The sequence below is a fragment of the Bombus flavifrons genome, chromosome 18 (genome assembly GCF_040668555.2).
Source record: "Bombus flavifrons isolate JBK064 chromosome 18, iyBomFlav1_principal, whole genome shotgun sequence".
NCBI lineage: Eukaryota > Metazoa > Arthropoda > Insecta > Hymenoptera > Apidae > Bombus > Bombus flavifrons.
The window spans coordinates 1,918,970-1,943,656 of NC_138459.1; the positions used below are offsets into that span (position 1 = coordinate 1,918,970).

The following is a 24,687-nucleotide window of genomic DNA, read 5'->3' on the forward strand; positions in this document are numbered from 1 at the left end:
TGATCTTTGGTAACTCGGTAGATACTCGTAGATACTGATCGATAACTGAACTCTTTACGATTGCGTCCGTTTAAACTGGTATATGGAAAATTCAAATTCGTCTTCGTTCGGCGGTTGCACGTAGCGGCGACATTGTTTTTGCTCGGAGTTTATTTATTATTACATTCTGTGTATCCTAACGATATTGATACTCCGAGTTAAAAGAACAACAACATGATTTGAATTGTCGTCTAGCTCATGTGCCGCTACATGTACTTTCAAGGAGGAAAACTGGCACAGTCCCGCTTGTGACACTACCTTGAACGCATTTTGCCATTGAAAGATACTAATTTCTGTGACTTGTTTTATCTCTGTTATAAAAGTTTATATTAAAAATTTTTTAGTTTTTAAGCAAACGTAAAAAGTAAGTAAATATTAATAAATATTATAATAACATAATATAATGCTATATAATAATATTAATAACTTTGCTATTTACTTATTTTACTTCCATTAAAGTATATTGTATTTTTCATTACAGTACTTTCATTTTTATTTCGTGTAATAATAAACATATACGTTAATATTCATTGACATTAGTGTAATTGTAAGCTTCACTGTAAATTTAATAAAATTGATACGAACAGAATTATTAAAAGGGTATATATATGTAATTAAACTAGATTCTATTCTCAACGTTACTTCATTGTTTTATTATTGTTTCATATAAATATTTTTTTTTTTAATTTACATGTGCTTCTAAGTTAATAGAACTAAACACATTGTAATTGTATGTACATTGTGTATATCGTTACTGTTATAACGTTGTTAAATATATTCTAAATTTGTAGAGGAAACGTGAAAGCCGACCTAAAAAAACGAAAATTGCTGATACAGTAATTGAACAACAGGAAATGATATCGAAGAACATTTAATGTGCGAGGATGCACTTGAGAAACTTACTCCTCTTATAAATTCCACGATGGACATCAATTTTACTTATACGCAGAAGATGATGAACGCTACCGCAATTGTAGAACCTTTATCATCAATAAAATTAAACGAAACTGTAGTAATTACTGAAAACTTGGCTAGTAGTATAGGAAAAAATAATGAACCTAAATTTACATCACGGTCACCAATAACTCTGCAGGAGAAGATTCAGCAGCTGAAAGAAGCGATGAGAGTCACAGAGTTCGAACAATTATTCACAGAAGGCACAGACTCATAGAAGAAACAGGAAATTGAAAAGCGACAAAAGCGGCGGAACAGATCTGCGAGATCGAGTAAAGATGCAACACACGACGTTTTAACAAAACCATATAAATTTACATCACAGCTGAAAGAAGCGATGAGAGTCACAGAGTTCCAACAATTATTCACAGAAGATGAGCCATCCCCTGAAGGGGAAATGTCTAATGCAAATATCACAAAACAGGAAATTAAAAATGAAATGAAAAGAAACGCGTATAAATCAAATTTTCTATTCGATCCAGATTTTTCAATTTTCGGAAAAAGGAAAGATCGCAGAGAAAGCCATTGTTCGAAAATCAGCACGAAGATCTGTTGAAAAGGCGAAAAAAATCTTATTAGCGAAACAGAATAAGGAGGATCAGATGATTACATCGCAGGTAATATTACAAACAATATCAAAGTATTCTTCTGTTATAAAAACACAAGCTATTATTCATTCAATATTTTAGCCAAAATATGGCTCCAAACAGCAAGGTTCAACCACTTCCGTTTTGCATAGTAAACCTGACGACGACAAATCTGACGATGAATCCAGACCAAGGCATACAATTCCACATTAGGCACAATGTAAGTATTGTTTTACTTAATGAGTTAATAAACATTAGAATGCATGGAGTACTCGAATTTTTATCAATTTTAGCGTACATACGTGAAAATGAACTTGCAATGCAACGATACATTCCGGAGAAAGCAGTCTATAAATTCTTTGATAGGAGAAAGTGTACACCAGATTTAACTGAAGTGTTTGAAAATATAGATAAGAGTAGATTACAACGCACGTCCAGTGCAATATGGAAGACACCACCGCGTTATTCCATGATGGAAAACGAATAAAAGGTATAATTTGTTAAACTGAACGTTGTTGATTTCAAATTGTGCCTTAGAGCAGGAATACTTGTCATACCTTGCGTGTAATATAGAAATGACGTTACATTGCAACTATCGTTAAAATTTGTATGTGTTCTTAATATATATTGATATATTACGTAAGACTATTTTACTTTTTCTATTTTAGGATGATCATAGGCATATATTATTTTCATTATATTAATCAAATTTTACCATTTTTTCTTATTTATATGTATCTTCTTAAGAATTAGCAAATAATTGTTCTGGTACGACTTTTTAATGAAAAGTAAATTTTATTGGATTTGACTTATCACTATTGTGTAATAATTCGCGAGATACCAAACTTTAATGTATCCAGCATTGTGTCCTAAATTTTTTTAAACGGACTTACTATCCAATCATATTTTCTGGCTTTATCTTTCCTTTCATATTAAATACTTTGTCGTAATGAAGTATCACGTTACATACAAAAAGTAATCTTATAATAGATAAATAAATAATGTTGTAGAAATTAAATGCATTCCTTTTTTACCTGTTACAAAAAAATGATTTTTAGGATCAGTTGCTAATGCTAATGCACAATCACGTTTAGAATGAATAACTGAGAAAGCTTGTAGAAATCCAGCATCAGGGTGATGAGTCCACACTTGTACATATCCTGAATCAAGAGAAACTAACAATGTTCCAACATCAGGCCTAACCGTCCGAGCATTTAAAAATATCATAGCTCATAAACATTTATTGTTATGATTCAGATCTGTTTTAGAAAAGTACAATTGCAATACCATGTTTCGAAATGAATTCTTTCGTAACTTGTTCAGGTTTTTTTATTCTATACGTTATTTCATCTTTGTGGTATCTTAACCTAAATCTATATAACACTGATTAGTTAGCATTGTTTATTACAGAACGTTATTTCTAGAAGTGTAATTTTTATATTATTTTAACATTTCTCATATTATTCTAGATCTTACCTTGACATTGGTTCGTTAAGTTTATATTTTCGATACGGTTCACCCATTTCTAGTCTCTAAAGTATTATTTCTCTATTAAAAGTTGCACCACGAGTGCTTTTGTTTCGTCCATCCGAGTCCGAGCTAGATATGGTCGGTCTTGGTGGACTGGCCAAATTCGCCAGGGACCTGGCATTTCTTAAACTCCCTCGCCGAAGAATTTCTCTCTATAAGGTATCCTGCTCCCAGGGGTTATCGATGTTGAAGCTGTTCGACGTAGAACCGCTATCGATGCCACCCATGTTCCGCGGCGCTTCTTCCTCAAACTGGGTGGGCGGAACCGTTGCTACTCGGTTGCTTCTGTTCCTCTGTTCTAACAGATTCTGAAGCCCGACGTTGCCCAAAAGGCCCTCCAGAAACCTAGACCTTCGATGGGACGTCTGAGTGTTCGACTTATCGCAAAGGTGCTAATCTCTGCCGACGAGATATCAGGCAGAGGATCGGTAGATTTTACCCTCCTCAGAGTATCGGTTTCGTGTAAAAGTTCTTCTTGTCCACGAGGTCGACTTTGTCGTCGCCCAACAGTTGACAAGTCGTTTTCCTGAATTCGGCTGCTATTCGCCTAGCCTCGTCTATGCCATCCACTTGAATATGTCCGAGCATTTGCCTGGAAATTGGATTCACGTCCAAACTTTGATATTATTCTACTTTGATATTGTTTGTAATGTTACCTGCGATGTAATCATCTGATCCTCCTTATTCTGTTTCGCTAATAAGATTTTTTTCGCCTTTTCAACAGATCTTCGTGCTAATTTTCGAACAATGGCTTTCTCTGCGATCTTTCCTTTTTCCGAAAATTGAAAAATCTGGATCGAATAGAAAATTTGATTTATACGCGTTTCTTTTCATTTCATTTTTAATTTCCTGTTTCGTGATATTTGCATTAGACATTTCCCCTTCAGGGGATGGCTCATCTTCTGTGAATAATTGTTGGAACTCTGTGACTCTCATCGCTTCTTTCAGCTGTGATGTAAATTTATATGGTTTTGTTGAAACGTCGAGTGTTGCATCTTTACTCGCGATCTCGCAGATCTGTTCCGCCGCTTTTGTCGGTTTTCAATTTCCTGTTTCTTTTGTGAGTCTGTGTCTTCTGTGAGTAATTGATCGAACTCTGTGATTCTCATCGCTTCTTTCAGCTGCTGAATCTTCTCCTGCAGAGTTATTGGCGACCGTTATTGGTCTCCATTCTTCAATTGAATACTATCATTAAAATTGTGCATTTAATAGAAATCAATCTTTTATTACTTTGGGCTTTCAAAATAATTAACGTTGTCATTAAGAACAAATTATGATATTTTATGTGTTGTTCTAGAAGGGATTAAACAAAGGTTTTCTCGAGTCACAATATCGATGAAACCGTTCTAATGGTAAATCGCATGGAATTGCGAGTAGAATGCATGCTGGTTCCTTGGACTCATTCAATCATGTCATAAACTAATAAATCTGAATCGACACGAGTAACTGATAGAATTACGCAGAATTTTTTAACAGAATCACTGCTGCTATTTATTACACTCATGCGTGTAATCTGAGTGTACACTTTCGAGTGGTGCGGTAGTGATTATTATTGGCCTAGGTCGCGTCCTTACGAGTGTAAACGCGATCGTCGATTCGATAATTCTAAAGAAAGTGTGTGTGTGTGTGTTTGTATGAATTAACAACGAACCAATAAGCACTAAGAATAAGTCGCACTCTCTTTATGGGTTTTTCCTTTTCTTTGATACTGTAAATAAAAGTGTACTCCTATCTATAGTAGCTGAATCTCTCTCTCTCTCTCTCTCTCTCTAACGCTATCCCCTTTGCACACTTTCCAGGTAATCTAGAGTGAACGTAGCTTGTATGCGACCGATCAAGTTAGGATCCAAAGTAAAAAAGATAAAGATAAAATCTGGGCGTATCTCGCTCGGTAGCTATGTAGTATGTATGTACATATGATTGGCAATTACAGAACATACACATATTCATTGTAATTATTTGTAGAATCAAATTATACTAAATATGACGACTATTTACAAAGATTAAAAATCCATATAAGCATATGCATGAATATCGAAGTAAATAGCGAAATAATTTTGTTCATCCTACGCCTAAACCTTATGTTACTATGAGAATATCAATTAGGATGAAAATTATTACAGTACTATTGATGACTATATTTAATTTTTATATGTAACTAATTTGAATTTTATAAAAGAAAATATGAACTGGGATTGGATAACAGTGATTATGATTCTTTTCTTTTTCTCAAAATTATAATAAAACTCCCTCAAAAAGTTTTAATAACAATTCGTCTATAAATGCCATTGTCGTGACTTCAGAAGAGGAAAGAAGTATTCTCCAAAACGCAATCTAGGAGAAAGTTGTGTCATGCGCGTGCTTCTCAGTTCCCGGCGGAAGCTCTGTCGCTTTTACATCAAGTAGAATAATATTGACTATTTTCAATTATGATCAAAATTAGTAGAATATAATATAAATGTAGAATATATAGTAGAAATATAATGTAAATTAGTAGAATATAAATGATGACTTTATTACACTTTATCTTCTATTCTACGATAGGGTAAAACAACTTTACTTTTTTAGATACATATTCAGCATAATTTCAGTAAAACTTGAAACACGAAGGTATTAAGATCTAAACCTATCCATTCGCTATGATGTATCACATTTCATGTGCAAGAACATTTTGCGGTAGAAAGGTTTTAAGATGAAAACTAGCTTTGAAATGTTTCTTATGTTTCAAAGACATGTTTTGATCAGAGAATCGACTGAGGACGTACCTACTAATATTCCAGTCACAGTTATTGATAGAAAACATTATTTGGGAATTAACAGAGGAAAAGTATAAAGTAGAGTCATTAAAGTTCAAATAAAATGGAACCATTGTCCCATTAGAGTAAAATGTAATACACTTAAATATAATTGGTAAAATAATATTTAGGCTAAGATTTTCAGGTTTAACCCCTTTCAACGAATATAACGACTAGTTTATAACTTTAACAATTTTTCATGGTCTGACGTTACGTTAGTATATTGTGCACGACGTATTTTCGATTGTGCGCGATTATGCTGGTTGGGAAGTTTTACATATTACATATTATCATGATATTGTTATTTTTTTGTATTTAACTAACGTCTAAAGAATGTTACGTAACATAAAAATTGTTTTCATTATCAGAAACCCTCGTAAACCTGGAAATTGTACTGTGATTTCTTCTTCTTCGATAAAAAATAGTTATTAACTGTTCCGTCCGGTAGCCTTCCACACCTATTAGAATCATCCTTTGGTCGAGGCGGTCACTCGCTACGTCAATATAATTAGTTGGACCGTCATAATCATAAGGAACTGTCGTAAAATTAATGTTAGACTTTAATCTCGGAATTAAGATTAACAATCCGTGGAAGACATAATTTTTGTGTTGAAACGATATTATGTGATATTTATTAAACAATTATTACAGGAAATATAAGTGAGCGTTATAAATGTTGACAGTTGACTAGTTATTCTCAGACTGACTGACTTAGTGACCCATGGCCCTTGAAAAGATTTTGAACCTCACTCTCTATGCAGTAATGAGAGTGACCTGTGTAGATGCTTTGTGGCGGCACGTGCCACGGAACCTTCCAGCAGCTTCTTCCGCCAATTCTCGAAAGAGCGTGCACGCGCTAACCGCCGCGGTACATCTCACGAACGCACGCTAGTGGGGATATCGCTGGGCAACGAAGGGAAGAATCCGTTCGATCGATCATCTCATCTGTATGCGATTAATATCGTTGTATTCCAACAAATAAGCATGTCGATTTACCGTCAAGGTCGTTAAGGCCGTTGAGTGATATAAAACCTTCGAATTAAGAGCTTATATTATATTCCTATTTCTTATATTCCTATCTTTATATTATATTCCTTATGGTTATTGCTCCATCATACCCGAAGAATAGGATCTGCGTGTGGCGAGCCACGGGACAGAAACCGTTGGAATGTTTACTGTCGCGTGCCGCTACAAATATTTCTTTTAAGGAGAGCTATAGAATTACTCCATACCTCTGCCAGACAAAGCATTCATCCCGTGACCGCGGCTACGTTCGGCGACTGGTTGTCGCCTCGAGCCCAAGCTTATTATCACAAATCTCGAACAAATACAATCGGATCGAATGACGACAATTGTTTAATTACGCCTATGATAGAATCTAGATTACGGTGTTAAGGGATTTTCCCAAAGTTCCAAAGGGAAGGCTCCGATGTCCTTTCATCTCCGACACGTATATTATAGATATGTATTAATAGTCGCACAATTTTTTAAGGAATTAAGAAAAAAGACTGAGCTTATGACTTATGAACTGAAGTATGAGCCATAATGCAACGATAGGCATTATAAGTAAGTCTATGATCTATATAATTATAATCGTGATATCTGTAAAACGCATATCTTAAAAATCGAAATGATAGCTAAATTATTCTTATCTAATTTTGTCTATTCAAAAACCTTTTATAACGAATGGCCAGAAAGTTTATTTTCTTCTCAATTTTTTACATCTATTCAAGAGTATTCGGAATAATTTATTTAAAAATGATTTTCCAACTAATGGATCCTTAGTTTCTTAGTCCGATTTAGTCCCGCTGTAGAATTTAGAAAAAGATAAATACAGCAATTTATAAATTACCAGAAAAACACATACGGTCAGATTCTTTCGATAAAATGAAACGTAAACTTGCTTTCGATGTCCTTAGTAAGGGATGGTCTTATTACTTTACCGCTTCATTGACAGGATGCATACAGACAACTATGGTTCAACACACTGCTACCTTCTTTGAAACGTTGCATAATGTGTTGGATAATTTTAATAATACAGGTAACCGTGATCCCATTCTCACGCGAGTTTGCTCCAACCAAGCAGATAATTTGAAAAAACAATTACACGACATGAGATATAGTTTCTTGTTTCACGGGAAGATTTAATACTGTAATACTGTAAGTATTAATTAAGTGATCTATAAGTAATTGAACTCAATCGTACACTTCTGTGATTAACGTTGGATGTCAGTTGGGAATTCAATTTTAACGCAAAAAATTACAAAGTGTGGTGTGAAATATCGACTGCGTTGCGTGCACGAATCCAAGGGATATAAGAGTTGTCCAAAATTTTATTAGATTATTTTTTTGTTGAAACTTTTCGTTACAAGTAATTATATGATGCGAACAATATATGTTTCTTAACTTTTGTCGCAAAATTTCCTGATTCAGTATTAATCTTACACGAGTCTAACCGAAAAAACGTATATGATTGCAATTTCATATATACACTGTTATCTCCTTACACTATTTTTAATTTCGTCCAATGTATCTCAGAAAATAAAAAGTACACAGTAATCTGCAAGCGATCACAATGTTTCTCAACTTCTGACAATAAATGTATTTCAAATTTATTTTTATTGCTCAATTCTGGCCCATATATCAGTCTCTCGAGAGTTTGAATTATCAAGCAGATTTCGAATACGGGGAAAGATAATACATTTAAGTTCCCCAGCACCAAACAAACCACCAAACAAGGGAGATAAAGTTGCAGATTCCGCCGTTGCTATACCGACGAATAAGAGGAATAATCGGAGCGTAGGCCCATTAATTAATTCAAAAGCACGTGCAACACGTTGAAAACTGAAAGAGTGCAGTTCTTTACATTAATACCACAGGAGAACCATATAAATGGGATTGTAAAAAGCATGTGTGAGGACCACTTCCCGCAAAACGTCTTCGAAGAACTAGTTCTAACATGATTTAGGTCAAAGTTGTCAAAGTGAACAGATTCGAAACTAACCATTTTTAACAAAACAATAAAAAAACTCGACACGTTTATCATGAAACTGCCGCTTGGAAGTGTGATAATGAGTCTGTTCCAAAGGCACTATATACTCGGCAAGATAGTGACACGAGATATATACAGGAAATCCTATAGGCTACAATGCAAGAACTCGAAGTATCCATTACGTTGCAGCGAACTGCAACAGTAAAAGAATAGCGTACGGTGTGTGAAGTGTGTTGGGCGATCACGCTCCGAACTCATGCCCGATAAACAGACATACAGTTGTGAGCCAGCAAACGAAGAACAAGAAGTCAGGCCCTATACGGAAGATGCTCGATTCATTTAGAAATCAAGAAGCGTGCTGAAATGACAGAGAAGCGGAAAAAGAGTAAAATAAAATCCTTCAACAACTTCGTAAGCCCGCCAAAGAGTTTTACACATTTTCACCCCTTTACGAACAATACTCCTGATCAAAGTAATCCCTTGACTCGGTAGAGCGCACGACGAGTATGGACAACATCGTGAATCTGATGGACAGCATAGACCTCTTCAAGGAATTGTTCCATGCTCATTTGACGGAGGTGAACGCATTATCGCTAAGATGGCACGGATAAACTCTGACAGATTTACCACAAGTGACATTGGACGTCGAACAAACTTCGAAATTGCGAAATTCATTAGCAATCCGCTTGTTTCTAATAATCGTAGGTTACTACTGCTGCAGCCCCTGCAAGCTCTCTCGTTTGAAGTGGTCCTGCTGGCAAAGACGAAGTTCACGGAGAGGCATAAGGTCCTGTTCAATGGTCCTCGTTTCGAAAGGGTTTGACCACTTGAACTCGAAGTTCGGGAACGGAACGGCTTTATCGTTTAATTCATTTCGATTAGCATGGCATTTAACTTTGAAGCGATGATCACTAAACAAGTACAGACAAGGGTAAAATGGATCTTTCAGTTGTCACGATAAACCTAGCAAACAACGCTTTTCATATATTCTATTTTCGTTGCAGGGTCCTAAGCTTGTGTCTTGTTACAACGTTTTTGCCGAAGAATGAAACGCGCTTTTCGAAAAACTCTATCTGTGCGATACAATTTTTTTATGCCCGGTGGCGGTTATAACGCGAGACACGTTCCCTGGTGCAACACGTTAAATAATAACAGATACGAGAATCTGTGACACAGATTTAACGAGTAACAGGTGGATCTGATCCTCCAGTTCAGTGACACTGATTTTCATGGCATTTGATTTGTTAAGGCGCAGTCGTTCTTGGATTTGGTACTCTCGAAAAAGCTGGATATTTTTCTGTACCGAGCTGTCAGAATTTGATATCTCTGTTCACGAGGATAAGAACACTGAGACAGCAGTCACGAAGTAGAGATCGTCCAGACCATAAATAATAATATTCTTTCGGCCCTAGAAGCCTCCATTCCAACTTCTGAGGCGTGTTACACGACGAACACACAATCTCTCGCATCTTAAATCGGCTGAAGATGCGCTTCGGGCACACTATGTTACTCTATCCCATCGAACACGTAAGTGCTACAGAGCCATAAAATGGCGTATCAGGAAAGCCCCTGATAGATTCACGAGTTCTCTGGATCCAAAGAAATAAAGATTCCAAAAGCATGTTTCCGCAAGTTAGACGAGTGCCAGGCAACAGGGCTAACCTCGTGATCTTTGCCCTCAAATTTTCTTTAGACGATTCTCACCGTCTTCCACAGTTGAACATCCTCCTGGCTTAGTGCGACAGGGCAGAAGATGCATCGTTACTGGTACCAAGCCGACAAACAAGTCGAGAACCTGACGTCTCCGCTGCTGCCGGCACCCGAGAACTTACTAATAACGCGGTGGACACCAAGAATAAACGTGTACGCAACACGTGCTTCTATTATTCACAATTGTGTGCCGTGATTTCCTTTCACATTATAAACTGTTCTTTATACGGAACTTTAATTTCCATTGTGCTCGCGTGTTATTTCATCACTTTAAACGTGTTAAACTTGTTAGAATTTAATCTCGGCATTAAGATTAGTAATCTGTGGAGGACACAATGTTAGTGTTGGAATAATATTATATGATATGTATTAAACAATTATTACAGGAAATATAAGTGAGCGTTGTGGAATATAGACAGTTGGCTAGTTATTCTCAGACTGACTGACTTAGTGGCCCATGGCCCTTGAAAAGGTTTTGAACCCCACTCTCTATGCAGTAATGGGTGTAACCTGTGTAGATGTCTGTGTGGCGTCACATGTGCCACGGAACCTTCTGGTAGCTTCCCGACGTTCCCAATGTTCCATCCATATCCATACGCTTCTTCCGCCGAATTCTCGAAAGAGCGTGCACGTGCTAGCCGCCGCGGTACATCTGTATGCGATTAATATCGTTGTATTCAAACAAAACTTTTATCACTCGTTACAGTAGCACTTGTTATTTGTATGCAGCGAAGCATTCTTTGTCCGGTCTTCTTTCTATCGCGCGATAAGCTTCGTGAATCCCGCAAGACTACTGGGTACAAATTTTGAATGTGTGCGTCGAAATGTGTGTGATGATGTTCTCAGGATCCCAAATTTCATAACCTGGAAAATTCAGATCTTCGTTGAGTCGGGGCCGCTGGAACAAGGGCTGTACCTTCACCCGAGGAAACAGGGCTAGTGAACGCTCCGGCCCCCATCTCACAGGAAATTATTTCGCGTGGCTAGTAGATTCATTAACGATTCGATATATGTTTCTGAATGGGAAAAGGTTATCTGGCTTCGATATCTTCAAACGCAATAGCAATATAGCTTCCGCAAAGATACACATTCCTTTTCACCTTGATCTTCAATGATCTCTTGAACCTGCGTATTTTCCTAACATATGGAAGATACGGAAAGTAGTTTTCTTGCTAGGAAATGCTAAGAACAAACCAAATCCAGCCAGCTACAGATCAATAAGTTTGCTGTTTGCAGAGTATCCATTAGTAAGCTCTTTGAGACTCATACTGTTTCATTGTAAAGAGGCTTCCATTCTTCCCGGCCAGCAATTTGGCTTCCGGGTCAAACACAGTAAGGTCCACGCAACGATAAAATTTGTGTCAGACGTCTGCTGGTAGGAAAACTCTCCTGATAGACCTAGAAAGGGCTTTTGACATGTTTCGATCGAGCGGTTTGGTGTAAAAGCTGATACGATACGGTTTCTTTAAACATCTAGTTCAGGTGATTTGGTCCATAATATCCGGAAGGTGCTTCATTGGATGGCGCAAGCTATGATGTCGTCTTCGGGGTGGATGGCGGGCTGCAACTGGGAACGTTCAACACCTCCACCCTATTTAATTTGTATTTTAGTCATGTTTTGAGCCTCTTCCATCTTAATAGCAACCTTAACCTACGCGCGTTGGTATTTGCCGATGACCACCTGATTTACGCGGCGGCAATGTATACGTAAAAAATTAATTGCAAGCCACAGAAAGTTTTCGATCGAATTATGGTTTACTGTGGTAACTGAAAGTTCCGTATAAATACTAGCAAGTGCGAGTCTATCCCTTTCGGTGTGTGCATATCTAGACATTTTAATTTCAACCGTGATATGACTCGACATTCTCGCTAATTTCTTATCACCGACAATAGCCTCTATCCGTTCCGCATAAGAAAATGGTCAAATATCTCGGTATATATCTGTATTGCAAATTACAAATTACACAGCACATTAAAACGCAAATGTGAAATAAATCAGAAAAGACTTTTATAGCAAATAATGGTTCGTTCTTCTCGAAGCATCTCTGCGTGAAGTGTAGCCTTCTGTTGCACACATTGCTGGAAATAATCCTATCCCGACTTATGCCTGTCCGATTTGGTTTAACGTCACAACGAGCCAGATGGTCCAACTTAGACGTTTCAAACGGAAATGTCCGAGGCATTGCATGGGACTGTATCGCTCGAGCTATTTTACAAAGCAATACAAATATTTTACATAATTTTATATAATCTGTAGGACGCGGTGAGAGTGCCATGGACTCTCAGTTGACCCGTTCACGTTAGAATTAGCGAAGAATCATAGAGCCGAAGCACGTCTAATCGTCGATCAACTTTGACGGAGATTTATCTGACCCAGATCATTATTTATATAATTTTTTTAAATGAATTCAAAATAGAGTATGCACCATCTATTTTCCTCTTCAGGATTAATATTTCAATAAAACCGCGAACATGTATAAACCACGATAAATAATTTACGATTGCAACTATAATGCATTTTTATATGCTACTAAGAACACCTACACTTGCTTATATGCAGTGTGATGAATCCTCGAGAAAGAGATGGCATTTGTCAGTTATTTGTTATTTGTATCGATATAGAAGTGTAACGATACTAGTGGTTTAGCATTTTCGGCAACTTGTCTGAAAGCTAATTTCTCTACGATTTGAAATATGTTGCGAGGCTCAACTTTGTGGACAATTTTTTCCTATACATATAACTGGCGATCGCTAGTTTAAAAATTATGTACAAAAAATGTACAAACGAAAGGAGTTTCTCGAAGCTCCATCGGGCAAAGTGCCACATATCAAAGCGCAGTGGCACTAGTCAGAGAAAAGAAGGAGCGTATAAATGCGAATCTTGCCCCATGAGCTTCGGGAATCAGAGAGGACTATCCACCCATGAACGGCATGCGCACCCTGCCGTAAGAAACGAAAAAAGAAGGGGAGCGGACCTCCCAAACACGAAAAAATGGACTGTAGAAGAGGTAATTCTCCTGAAGGAGCTCGATGAAGTCTATAAGGACTCCAAATATCCTAATGTTGCGATAAGTAAAATCCTCATTAGCAAGACAGTAGAACAAATAAAGTACAAGAGAAAGAATTTAAATGTAGCTAGTGAGGTTATGAGCCCTCAGGAGATTGCCGAGGTGACAGAGGGAGGGTGCGATCCCACCCTCTCATTAACCCATCCCATTAACTCAGGCAATGCGCGGTCATGCGAAGAGCCTGCTATTAGCGGGGAAATATTTAATGAGGAGTCCACCCGTCAGTGGAGACTCCAACTAGAAAATGAAATGGAGAAACTAACCGAGGTACCCCGGCCGTTAAAGGAGGATAACGCTCGGTTAACAGAAATTTGGGCAAATAATAAAGGAAATAGAGAAGCCATTATTATTAAGTTGAATGAATTTATTTACAAATCTCTATATGGAGCAACAGAGAAAGCGAAGGACAAGAATGATGAAAGTAATAAAATGGAAAAGCCCCAAAATAAGGGAAATAAAAAGAAAGATAATTATTGCAATAGAAACAAAACGAAAAGATACACCTATGCACATTGCCAGGAGTTATTTAAAAAATGTCCTAAGAAGTTGGCCGACGTTGTTGTTAACAACGATCGTGCATACCTGGAACTAGCCAGGCAACCACCAGAAGCGATAGAACTGAAGAGGCTCTATGAGGATCTGTGAGGTCGGACAGGACCATCCAATCCCCCAATTCCAGGAAATAGTTCCTCTGAGCTGATAATAAGTAATTGTTTCCGCCGATAATCGCAGCGGATGTGAGCGAGAAACTTAGTAAGATGAGGAAAAAGGCTGCGGCAGGACCAAATGGATTTCGAAAAAAACATTTAATGATATCTGGCCTGCCCGCAATATTGGCAAACATTTTCAATATTCTGTGCTATAGTTCCTATTTTCCGCCCTGGCTGCTTGGTTTATTTGGTTTTGGTATTATTGTTATAACAATAGGCCCCATTCTCGGCCAAATTTTCAGAAAGGATATTGTGCTGAACTTAAGACAGAAAGGTTTTACATCAGAGAATGGATATAAAATTAACATAGACCTATTCAACGCTGCCTTAGATATTCACAATCGTGGATATCTCCAAAGCGTTTGACACAATACCCCATTCGGCGTTAAAACCTTTCCTGGGGAGGAGGGGCGTGCCAACCCCTATAATCGATTTAATCGAAGGCATGTGTAACGAGGACAAGACCAAAATCAAAACAAAAGATAATATAGGGGTTGAGATCAAGGTCCTTAGAGGAGTCAAGCAGGGTGACCCTCTGTCGCCACTGCTATTCAATCTATGTCTAGAACAGCTGCTGGAAATAATAGAGGAGCAAACCGGTGGCATTAACGTCAGTCATGTGAGAAAAGCACCATTCCTGGCTTTCGTTGACGACATTGTCCTATTTGGTGAAGATGAGAGGGAGGAGCAACATCAAAGGGATATGCTCCATGATTACCTGAAGGGCCTAGGAATGACCATATCAGGAGAGAAGAAGACACATGGTTCGTAAAATAACCACGGATAAGGCTCGAAGATACCAACATACCAACTATTGATCCAAATGAGGCCTTCAGGTATTTAGGCGCCAAAATGGGGCCCCTTGGAAGGGTATCCATTGTGGCATTATAGCGCCAGAAATTCCGAGCGTGGTCAGAAGAGTTAGAACGCTCTCTCTCTCTGAAACTATTCCAGAAAATTGAACTACTAATTAAGTACATCTATATTTACCATCTGCTAATAAATCCACCAAGCGACAGTGTGATAAATCTGTTGGACAGCGAAGTCAGGCAAGAAATAAAGGCCACATTATATCTGGTGCCTTCGACAGCTACTGGTTTTTCCTATGCTATGCTACAAAGGCTAATGGGGGACTAGGTTTATCGTGGTTCGAACACATTATCTCTATACGTCTCTATACAGAGCACTAACAAAAAGCAGCACTAATGATGATGCAGGATAGAGGCCATAAAAACAAATTAATAAATGGAGTAAAAGAACAGTAAATAAAGACAGGAATATAAATAAGAACAAAAAATGATAGAAACCAACGACGAAGATACATGTACGCACGTTGTTAGAATATGTTCAAAGAGTGTCTGAGGAAGTTAGCCGACGTTATAGTTAATAACGACTTGGTCTATTTGGCATCAGCCAGACAACCTCCTGAAGCAAAAGAGGTGGAGAAACTCTATAAAGAACTATGGGGCAAAATCGGACCACTAGACCCCCCAATACCAGAAAGTTGTGCTTCAGGAGGGTTCATTCGCGAATATTTTCCACCCATAATCGCCGAGGAAATAAGTGAGAGGATAAAGAAAATAATGAACAAAACAGCCGCAGGCCCGAATTCCGGGCCTGCCTAAAGTATTGGCATTATTATTCAATATCTTATGTTTTACCTCTCACTTTCCGGAGAGGTAGAGAGAAAATAGGACCACGCTGATTCCAAAACCAAATAAAAATGCATGCAAGGCCGAGAACTGGCGGCCAATAACAATAGGTCCTATTATTAGGAGGATATTCTCTACAATTCTCGGCAGGAGAATAAGGAGGGTCATCAAACAAAATATCAGACAGAAGGGCTTTACCTCCGCAAACGGATGTAAGTGTAGTCGAACGCGAACAGGACAATTCAAATCCTGTTGTCGTTTTGCTTCGGAGTAGCAAGACCGTTAGGTCACAAGTATTGTAGAAAGTAACGAACTCCGAGCAAAACAATGTCGCCGCTACATACAACCGTCAAACGCAGCCGAGTTCAAATTTTCCGGCTGTCCCCCCCCCCCCCCCGACCAATATAAGTAAACAGACACAGTCACGACAGAAAAAGTTTACCATAAGAAATAAAGGATTACGGACATAAGCGAGCATACAAAGTTACTCCGAGATTATCATCGAATTATATTTATATATTGTACCTGTGGACTGTGTTACCTCCTATAACGAAGTATTTATCATAAGTATATATTGACGGAAAGAACTCGATTCTGTCACTTTTGTCGATTCTGGAACTTCGATTTTATTATACTTTAAATAGACCAATCCTCCACATAAGATAAACGTTGAGCTTTTAAATGCAGCTCTGGAATAAATTAAAAGAGAAAATGAAGTTGTCTACACAATACTAGACATCTCGAAAGCCTTTGATACGGTGCCCCACTCGGCGATTACACCCTGTCTGGTTAAGAAAGGAATCTGGACTCCGCTAATTGAATTAGTCAAAAATATGTACAAAAATTGCAAGACAAAAATAAAAACAAAAGAAGGAATAGGGGTCGAGATCGAAAAGCTCAGAGGATTTAAACAGAGTAATCCCCTGTCACCGCTATTATTTAACCTGTGCATGGAGCTGCTGCTGGAAGCGGTTGAAGATAACACTGAGGGGATTAAAATTAATGAGAAAAATATGGTCCCTACATTGGCCTTTGCCAACGACATTGTCCTGCTCGGAAAGAACAAAAGGGAAGCCCAAAAACAACTATCCATGGTCCAGGATTACCTGAAGAGCCTGGGAATGAGTATCTCTGGGGATGAATGCTTGACGTTCCAGGTGTTCTCAAAGAAGGACACCTGGTACATCAGGGACCCAGGGATAGACGCAGAAAGTAAGCGAATACCTAACGTGGGACCCGAGGAGGTCTTCAGGTACCTGGGAGCAAAAATGGGACCATGGAAAGGCCTGAGATGTGGGATTATAGTGTCAGAAATTCTGAACACGATAAAAAGAACAAAGAAACTATCATTAAAGCCAGGCCAGATGGAGCTTCTCCTGAATCATATATTCCCTCGGTATATATACAACCTACTAATAAACCCACCTAACGAGAGAGTATTGAAATTACTGGATAATGAAGACAGGCAAGAGGTCAAAGGTATCCCTCACCTAACGCCATCTACCGCAGTCGGGTTCCTCTATACACCCGCAACAAATGGAGGGTTAGGGCATTCCAGAAGATCGATTTATTGACAAAATATATCTTCTCCCGATTCATATACAATTTATTGATCAATCCACCAAGCGACGGTGTCTTAAAGCTTATGGGTAGCAAGATCAGGCAGAAAATTAAAGCAATTTTACACTTGGTGCCATCTACAGCCACCGGGTTCTTTTACGCTCCAAAAAGTTATGGTGGGTTAAGATTACCGAGATTCGAATACATAGTGAAAGTCGGTATCTTGAGGAGCGCAATAAAAGTAAAAAGATGTACAGACCCAGCGGCGGTTAGCTTGATTGAAGGCAACATCGATAAGAAGCTTAAAAAGATCGCAAACTCCCTGAGGATCAATTGGCCGGCCACTTCGGAGGACATCGAGAAGGTCAGTAAAAGATTAAAAAGAGATCATTGTTCGATCATTGTTGTCTCCACCGTTTTCGTCGCGGGCGTTCCTTTGTCCTGCCAGAATCAGTAGGTAAGCCGACACGAGCTATGCAAGTAGAAAGGAGGACCGAAGCAACGGTTGGCGCTTTCATATCGACAATGGGAACGGCTTCGGGCCAACGTGAAAAACGATCGATACACGTTAGACAATATCGGTGATCTTGTGAGTACTGCATCACGATAATGTCTAAGTGTACGTGTTGGAACCGGCCCGTCGTCACCAATTTTTGCGCAGCACGTATCCCCGAAAAAAGTCCATGTAGCGACTGAAATACATTGTGTTGTAACGGTTCCGGTACGTATGATCGCAAGGTTTCGGTCGAAATATCGCAGTATATCCCGACATCTTGATCGGGAAATCGCACCTTTCTCAATTGCAACGCGCAAGAACTAGAGTTAATGATTTCGCGTAGCTCGTTATCGTTCTCTTGAGCTTCAGCTAACGTTTGTTGATCTACAGATTTCCCGATCGCTTCGATCCGGGAAATCGTTTTCTAAAGGTTTATTGTTTACTACTGGAAAGTTAGTTTTCTCGCGTACGATGCTTCCCACTAGCAACTTTCTATCGAGGGCGGCTAAGACCCTTCCTAGTCCAACAAACTTTCTAATTATCCAACCAGAAGCAATGTCTACTGCCCTCACTTTCCTAACCAAAATTGTCATCAACAAATCGGCTCTTTTCGTGTCATTAGACCCACCCATCGCAAGCTTTCCTCCGCAGCATTAACTTTATAGAAAGTCAGTTTTTATGCATTTTTTGAATCGCCATCATCTAAGCTTACGTCGCGTACAACACACTGCAATTTTGGCTATCAATCGAAACTCAATTATACCTTATCAATTTATATCTCTTTAGCCAATAAGTTGTTGGAATAAACATTAATTTATTTCTGTTAATTCAGTGTAAATTCAATTGAACCGCCCCTATTATCTTAACAGAAATAAGAGGATCGATCATTCCGTGGCGTCGATTATCCAATCGGAAAGGGGTATTTACGGCTCCCGTTGACGTGCTTTCTCGCGATCGGGTCTCTCCGCGAATGGTCGAATAATCAGACGGCGTGTCTGAATCGCTTGATCGCATTGTACATCGCGAGTAATTCTCGATCGTACGCGCTGTACTTTCGTTGCGCGGGGGACAGCGATTTCGTCATGAAACCTAGGGGCTACCAAGTATCGTTGACGCGCTGTTGAAGTACCGCTCCTATGGCGTAATCGGAAGCGTCGACCGCGAGGCTAACGGGCGCGCCTGGAATCGGATGCGCTAACATCGTGGTGTCAGCTAAGGCGCGTTTTGACACGCGGAAGCTCTTTTCAACTCGATCGGACCACTCAGCAGACGCGTTGAGCATCGTTGCGCCTTTCAGTAGGTCGTTGAGTGGTAGAAGAATTTGCACGGCCCCCGGTATGAAACGTCGATAGAAGTTGATCATACCGAGGTACCTTCGTAAGTCTTTGACGGTCACGGGAAACGGTATTTCGGTTATCGCGTCAACGCGTTCAGCCAGACGTTTATACCCTCGGCGGTGACGGTGTAGCCGAGAAGTTGTATTCCGCGCATGCCGAATTTGCACTTCGCGAGATTTATAACGACCCCGTACTCGGCAAGGCGTTTAAACAAAATCCGCGATTTTATCCACGAATCTTTAACATGTTTGGGCGGAGTTTCGAACAGACCGAAAGGTGTTGTGATCGCGGTCTTCGGTACGTCTTCCGACGCGATCGGAATTTGATGATAAGCGCGAACGAGATCGATTTTAGAAAAGATGCGCTTACCATACAGATTCTGCGCGAAGTCCTCAATGTGCAGCGGTGTGTACCTATCTGTAATGGTACGGGCGTTCAATGCCCGGTAGTCGCAACACGGTCGAATCTCTCCGTCCATTTAGGGTACGATGTGCAAGGATGATGTCCACGGGCCTCGCGATGGTTGCATCGATCATGACTTTGAATTCCGCCTTCGTCAGCTTGATTCGATCGGGGGCGAGGCGGCGTGGTTTGGCGTGGATGGGGGGTTCCAGGCATCGTGTAAATATGATGTTGCACACCATGCCAAGTAGAGAACTTCTTCGGAAAACAGGCGGTCTTGTTAGGTCAGGGTATCCCGCCAGTATTTTGTGGTACGGTGACTCTCCATCGATGGTTTTAATGGTCACTACGTCCGCCGTGGCGGCGAATCCCCTTGTCGACAGTTGCGTAGTCGCGTGCAGGAGCCGTTTGTGTTGTGGACCTACGAGTAACCCGTAATGGCTCAGGAAATCCATGCCAATGATAGGCGTTTACACATCGGTCACTACAAAACGTCACTTGAAAGCTCGACGTAAGGAAATGTCGAGGGACACGGTGATGGTCCCATAGGTCACAATCCCCGTTCTGTTAGCCACAAACAGGTCATAATCGCTTTTGTTCGTGGGTGCACGTACCTTGTTACGCGGATAAACACGAGTGTTTGCACCAGTGTCCACTAAAAATGAAATGTTCGTTCGCTTGTCCCTGACTGTTGAGATATGTATAATTTTCCGTGCTGGGCTGGGTTAAATGCGTAGTAGAGATACTTGTATATGAATATCAGTGTGTGGAGGTATGTGTGTGCGCGGCGTCTCGAAAACAGATGAGTTTAAACTAGTCAGTCGGTTAACAGTTGGGTATAGGAGAAAGTGCTGACACGCGTGCAAGTGTGTATCGATGAATATATAAGGAATCGTCCATGAAATAAATATATTACTACTTTAATATGAATCCTCAGTGTAAATTTAGTGTTCCTATAACATTATTTCGGCTTCAAAGATCCACAATTCTCAACACTGACAAAGATGCGGCGGGTTCCCAAGCCGTCGTCGTATGCCGCGTTTACGGTCCCGTTTCCCTGTTTCCAATTGCACGGGGACCGACATTTTCTCCGCGTAGTAGAAACATAGTCCATCTTGCCCCGGTGGGTCTCGGGATCCCGAACGGAAGCGATATCTAGTACGTGAGCGTGATCGTGGTCGCGGTCGTAGACCGTTATAGATGCTCAACGCGTTTATTTGCTCATGCATCTGCATCATCTGCTCGTTCAACCCGCTGACGGCGGCGGCCGTGGGATCGCTTGCTCCGACGTTTTGTGCAGGTGGATCGGTAACGCCTGATATGCTCAACGCGCGCTGGCATTCCCAGTATAAGCTTTCTCTACCTTGCTAGCTGCCAGGGTTAGCTTTTGCACATTGGTACCGTCGGTCATAGCCAGGACTTCTCGAATGCGATCGGGTAGTCGGTTCTTCCAAAGCGCGAGGATGAATTGTTCAAACGCAAAGGGACTGGCGACTTTTTTTAAATCGTGTTAGAATTGGGACGACTTCCTGTCACCCATCACTTCGTTTCCCGCCAACCTTGACTCGGCCAGGATTCGAATTACCTCGTCCTTGAGTTTGCCATATTATCCGGTGACCGCGGGATTGAACGCTATGTCCTCGATTCGCTCAGGTTCTAGACACCCGAGGAGGGCAGTGGATTTTTCTTCGTCGCCCGTGATGCTCGCTGCCGTAAGCTGTCTCCTCAGTAAGGAGAACCATAGCACTATCTTCTGGGGCATCATTGAAGGCACACGAACTATTTGCCTGGTTCTAACTGTTTTATTATTGTTCGACATATCGTTAGCGTGCTCGGTATCGCGATAATAAGGATCGATGATATAGAACAAGAGCGAGAGATCGCTGTTGCAACTCGTCAAATATATTTGGAATAAATTAAAAAAATATCAGTACAAATACTGCCGAAAGACGCTCGTTCAAAGTATTCGCAACGATAGTGTATGATCGCTATCAAATAACTCGACAACTATGACCTGGATAATAACTCGGACAATCTCGTAGATATTGATCGCTAATTCGTAGATACTCGGTATATACTGTCTCGCTCGCGATCGCGTCCGTTTATTTATACTGGTCGGGGGGGAGTCGAGAAATTTGAATTCGTCATCATTCGACGATTGCATGTAGCGGCGACATTGTTTTGCTCGGAGTTTATTTATCATTACGTCTCCTGCGTCAAGGCTGTGTCAATATCCTGAGGCAAAACAACGATATGATTCGCTCTCGATCCGCCTCGTCCTACGACTCGTGTGCCGCTACAGATGTGACATGCAGAAGGTGTCATGCCCAACCGGAAACCCTAGGACACGTTCTAGAGTTATGCCAATTCACTATGGGCATCCGGATAAAAGGACACGATGAAGTAAAAACCCTCCTAGCCAATAAATTAAGAAAGCAAAACGAGGTGTTCGTCGAGCCTACAATGAAGGTAAGGAGTAATCTGCATAAACCGGACCTCGTAGTTAAAAACGAGATCAGCTACGAGAATAAAGATTACGTCCTTAAGGCTGACAAGGAAAAGATCGACAAATACCTCCCATGTCTAAATCAACTAAAATCCATATATGGCTTGAAGGAGGGAGCAATACTACCAGTGGTGCTTGGTAGCTGAGGGATGATTACAACAACCAAAGAAATTTTATATGAACTGGGTTTAAACATCTACCTAGAAGTATAATATATTCTGAGATGGGTGACAATGTTGACTATGTACAAAGATTTTTTTAATTTATTTGTTTTAACTATTAATTTTTTAGTTTTATTTATTTATTTATTATTGACTATGGTTAAGAATTATTTATTTATTTATGACTTAAGTTAAATATTTATTTATTAATATGGCTGGTAGTTTATTTATATTTATCGACTAGTCTAATAATTTATTTATTTATTTATTTATAAATGGTGTGCTATATTTATTATTTATTTATCAGTTTATGTTATTATGTATATTTATTGTTACTAACATATGTCAATTATAAATGAACGTAGTTATAAGTCCCTATGAGGGGGTACCTTGGAAGTATAGAGCCTCGTTTTAGAAGTTCCACAGGTTGTAAGCAGCACGCCGCTTTTTAACGGAAGGAAAATTTTTAAGTTTAAGTTAAGTTAAAAGTTAAGATAAATTATTGGTGGAATGGGGAGCTCGCAACGTTAAGTAGCAAAACTCTTAGGACTAGAAGAAGAGCTCAGCGAGCGGTGGTGGCCCGCAAGGATGATGCTGAAGTGCTGGTGGCCGAATTTAAGGAAGCAAGAAAGCGATTAAAGAGGGCGATCGAGCGTAGCAAGGAGGAGAGTTGGGAGGGGTTCTGCGTCACCTTAGACCAAGATCCATGGGGCAAACCGTATCGAGTCGTAAGGAGCAGAAACCAACGGTACCAACGGAGTCCCTTGGAAGAGATAGAGTGGCGGGAATCCTGGACAACCTCTTTGTCACCAGGCAGGAACTGCGACCGGTCTTACAAGAAGAGACATCGACCCTACCTGACGAAGAAGGAGGGTTACTCATAGATAAAGAAGATCTGAAGATGGCCGTTGGAAAATGCCATCCCAGGAAGGCGGTTGGAGTGGAGGGGATCCCTGGCATTATTGTAAGATTGCTGGCGGAACGAAGACCGAGCGTGCTCTTGGAGGTGCTCAATGGAATTAACATCTACGGAAAAATACCGGCGGTATGGAAGGAGGCCAGGGTTGTGCTTATACCCAAGCCCGGAAAAGATCCTACGACGTCATCGGCGTATAGGCCGATTGGCATGCTGTCGGCGTTCTACAAGATGTGGGATCACACGCTCGAAATGCTCATCGAGAGGAGCATTGGTCAGCATCCCTTCCACAGGGACCAGTATGGCTTTAGGAGGAGGGGGACTCTCGAAGCCCTGGATAAGTACTTTCCGTGCCTAAAACATCTAATGGCAAAATATAATATGGACGATGAGGAGATCTTGCCCGTGATGTTAGGGAGCAGAGGGGCTATAACCCCAAAAACTATCGAAACACTAGTGTTCTTGGGACTCAAAGCGAAATTAAAACAATAGTTATGAATGTGCTGCGGAGCTCTATAGAGATGTGCAACTTGTTTTTAGACGGTTGAACTATAAACATTTATTTATTTATTTATTATGTACATATATGTCAGGTTCACATTATGATTAGGGTTAGGGGCGTGAAACGAATCTTCGTTAGGATTACACATTGTTGTTATGCAATAGAGAAGACATTGATTAATGCAAATACGGTTATTGCAGAAATTGACAAGTAACCATGGTAATTAGATACTCGAGAAGCAGTCAACGGGATAACAAATGTACCTTCTTCCAAAGTCTAAGTTGGACTCGATTTACTTGTCTACGATACAAGTATTACTAAACTATCTCTTTGTTAAAACGTAAAATATTTACAAAGCGTAAAGACGCTATGTAACTCGCTAATGAGACCTCACGAGAGAGTGACTTTCATTCGGATGACATCGGATTCGTGGAGAGATGCCACCGTTCGGAAAGTGACAGAAATTGACGTTGCTGTTAATTGGTCAACTTCCATGATGGTGGTTAGAGAAGGATGCTAGCCTTCCCTTATCCCTTATCTTCCCGCAGTTGGAACAAAGACTGTTTGTCTTACTCGAAGAATAGGGTCTGCGTGTGGCGAGCCACGGGACAGAGACCGTTGGAATGTTTACTGTCGAGTGCCGGTACAACTATTACTTTTCAAGGAGAGCTACACTATTACCCTATACCTTTGTTAGGCAAAACGTTTATCCCCTTCACCGTGGCTACGTTCGGCGACTGGTTGTCGCCTCAAGCCCAAGCTTAACATTG

General features: G+C 40.1%; 1 long non-coding RNA gene across 1 annotated transcript; it reads left to right on the top strand.

Moving 5' to 3' along the window:
• The first annotated feature begins 1,488 nt into the window (after window positions 1-1,488).
• On the top strand, window positions 1,489-2,756 carry LOC138188994 (uncharacterized). The gene is made up of 3 exons (XR_011175797.1): window positions 1,489-1,610; window positions 1,704-1,800; window positions 1,874-2,756. It is a non-coding gene; the product is annotated as an uncharacterized LOC138188994 (long non-coding RNA).
• Window positions 2,757-24,687: the final 21,931 nt, after the last annotated feature.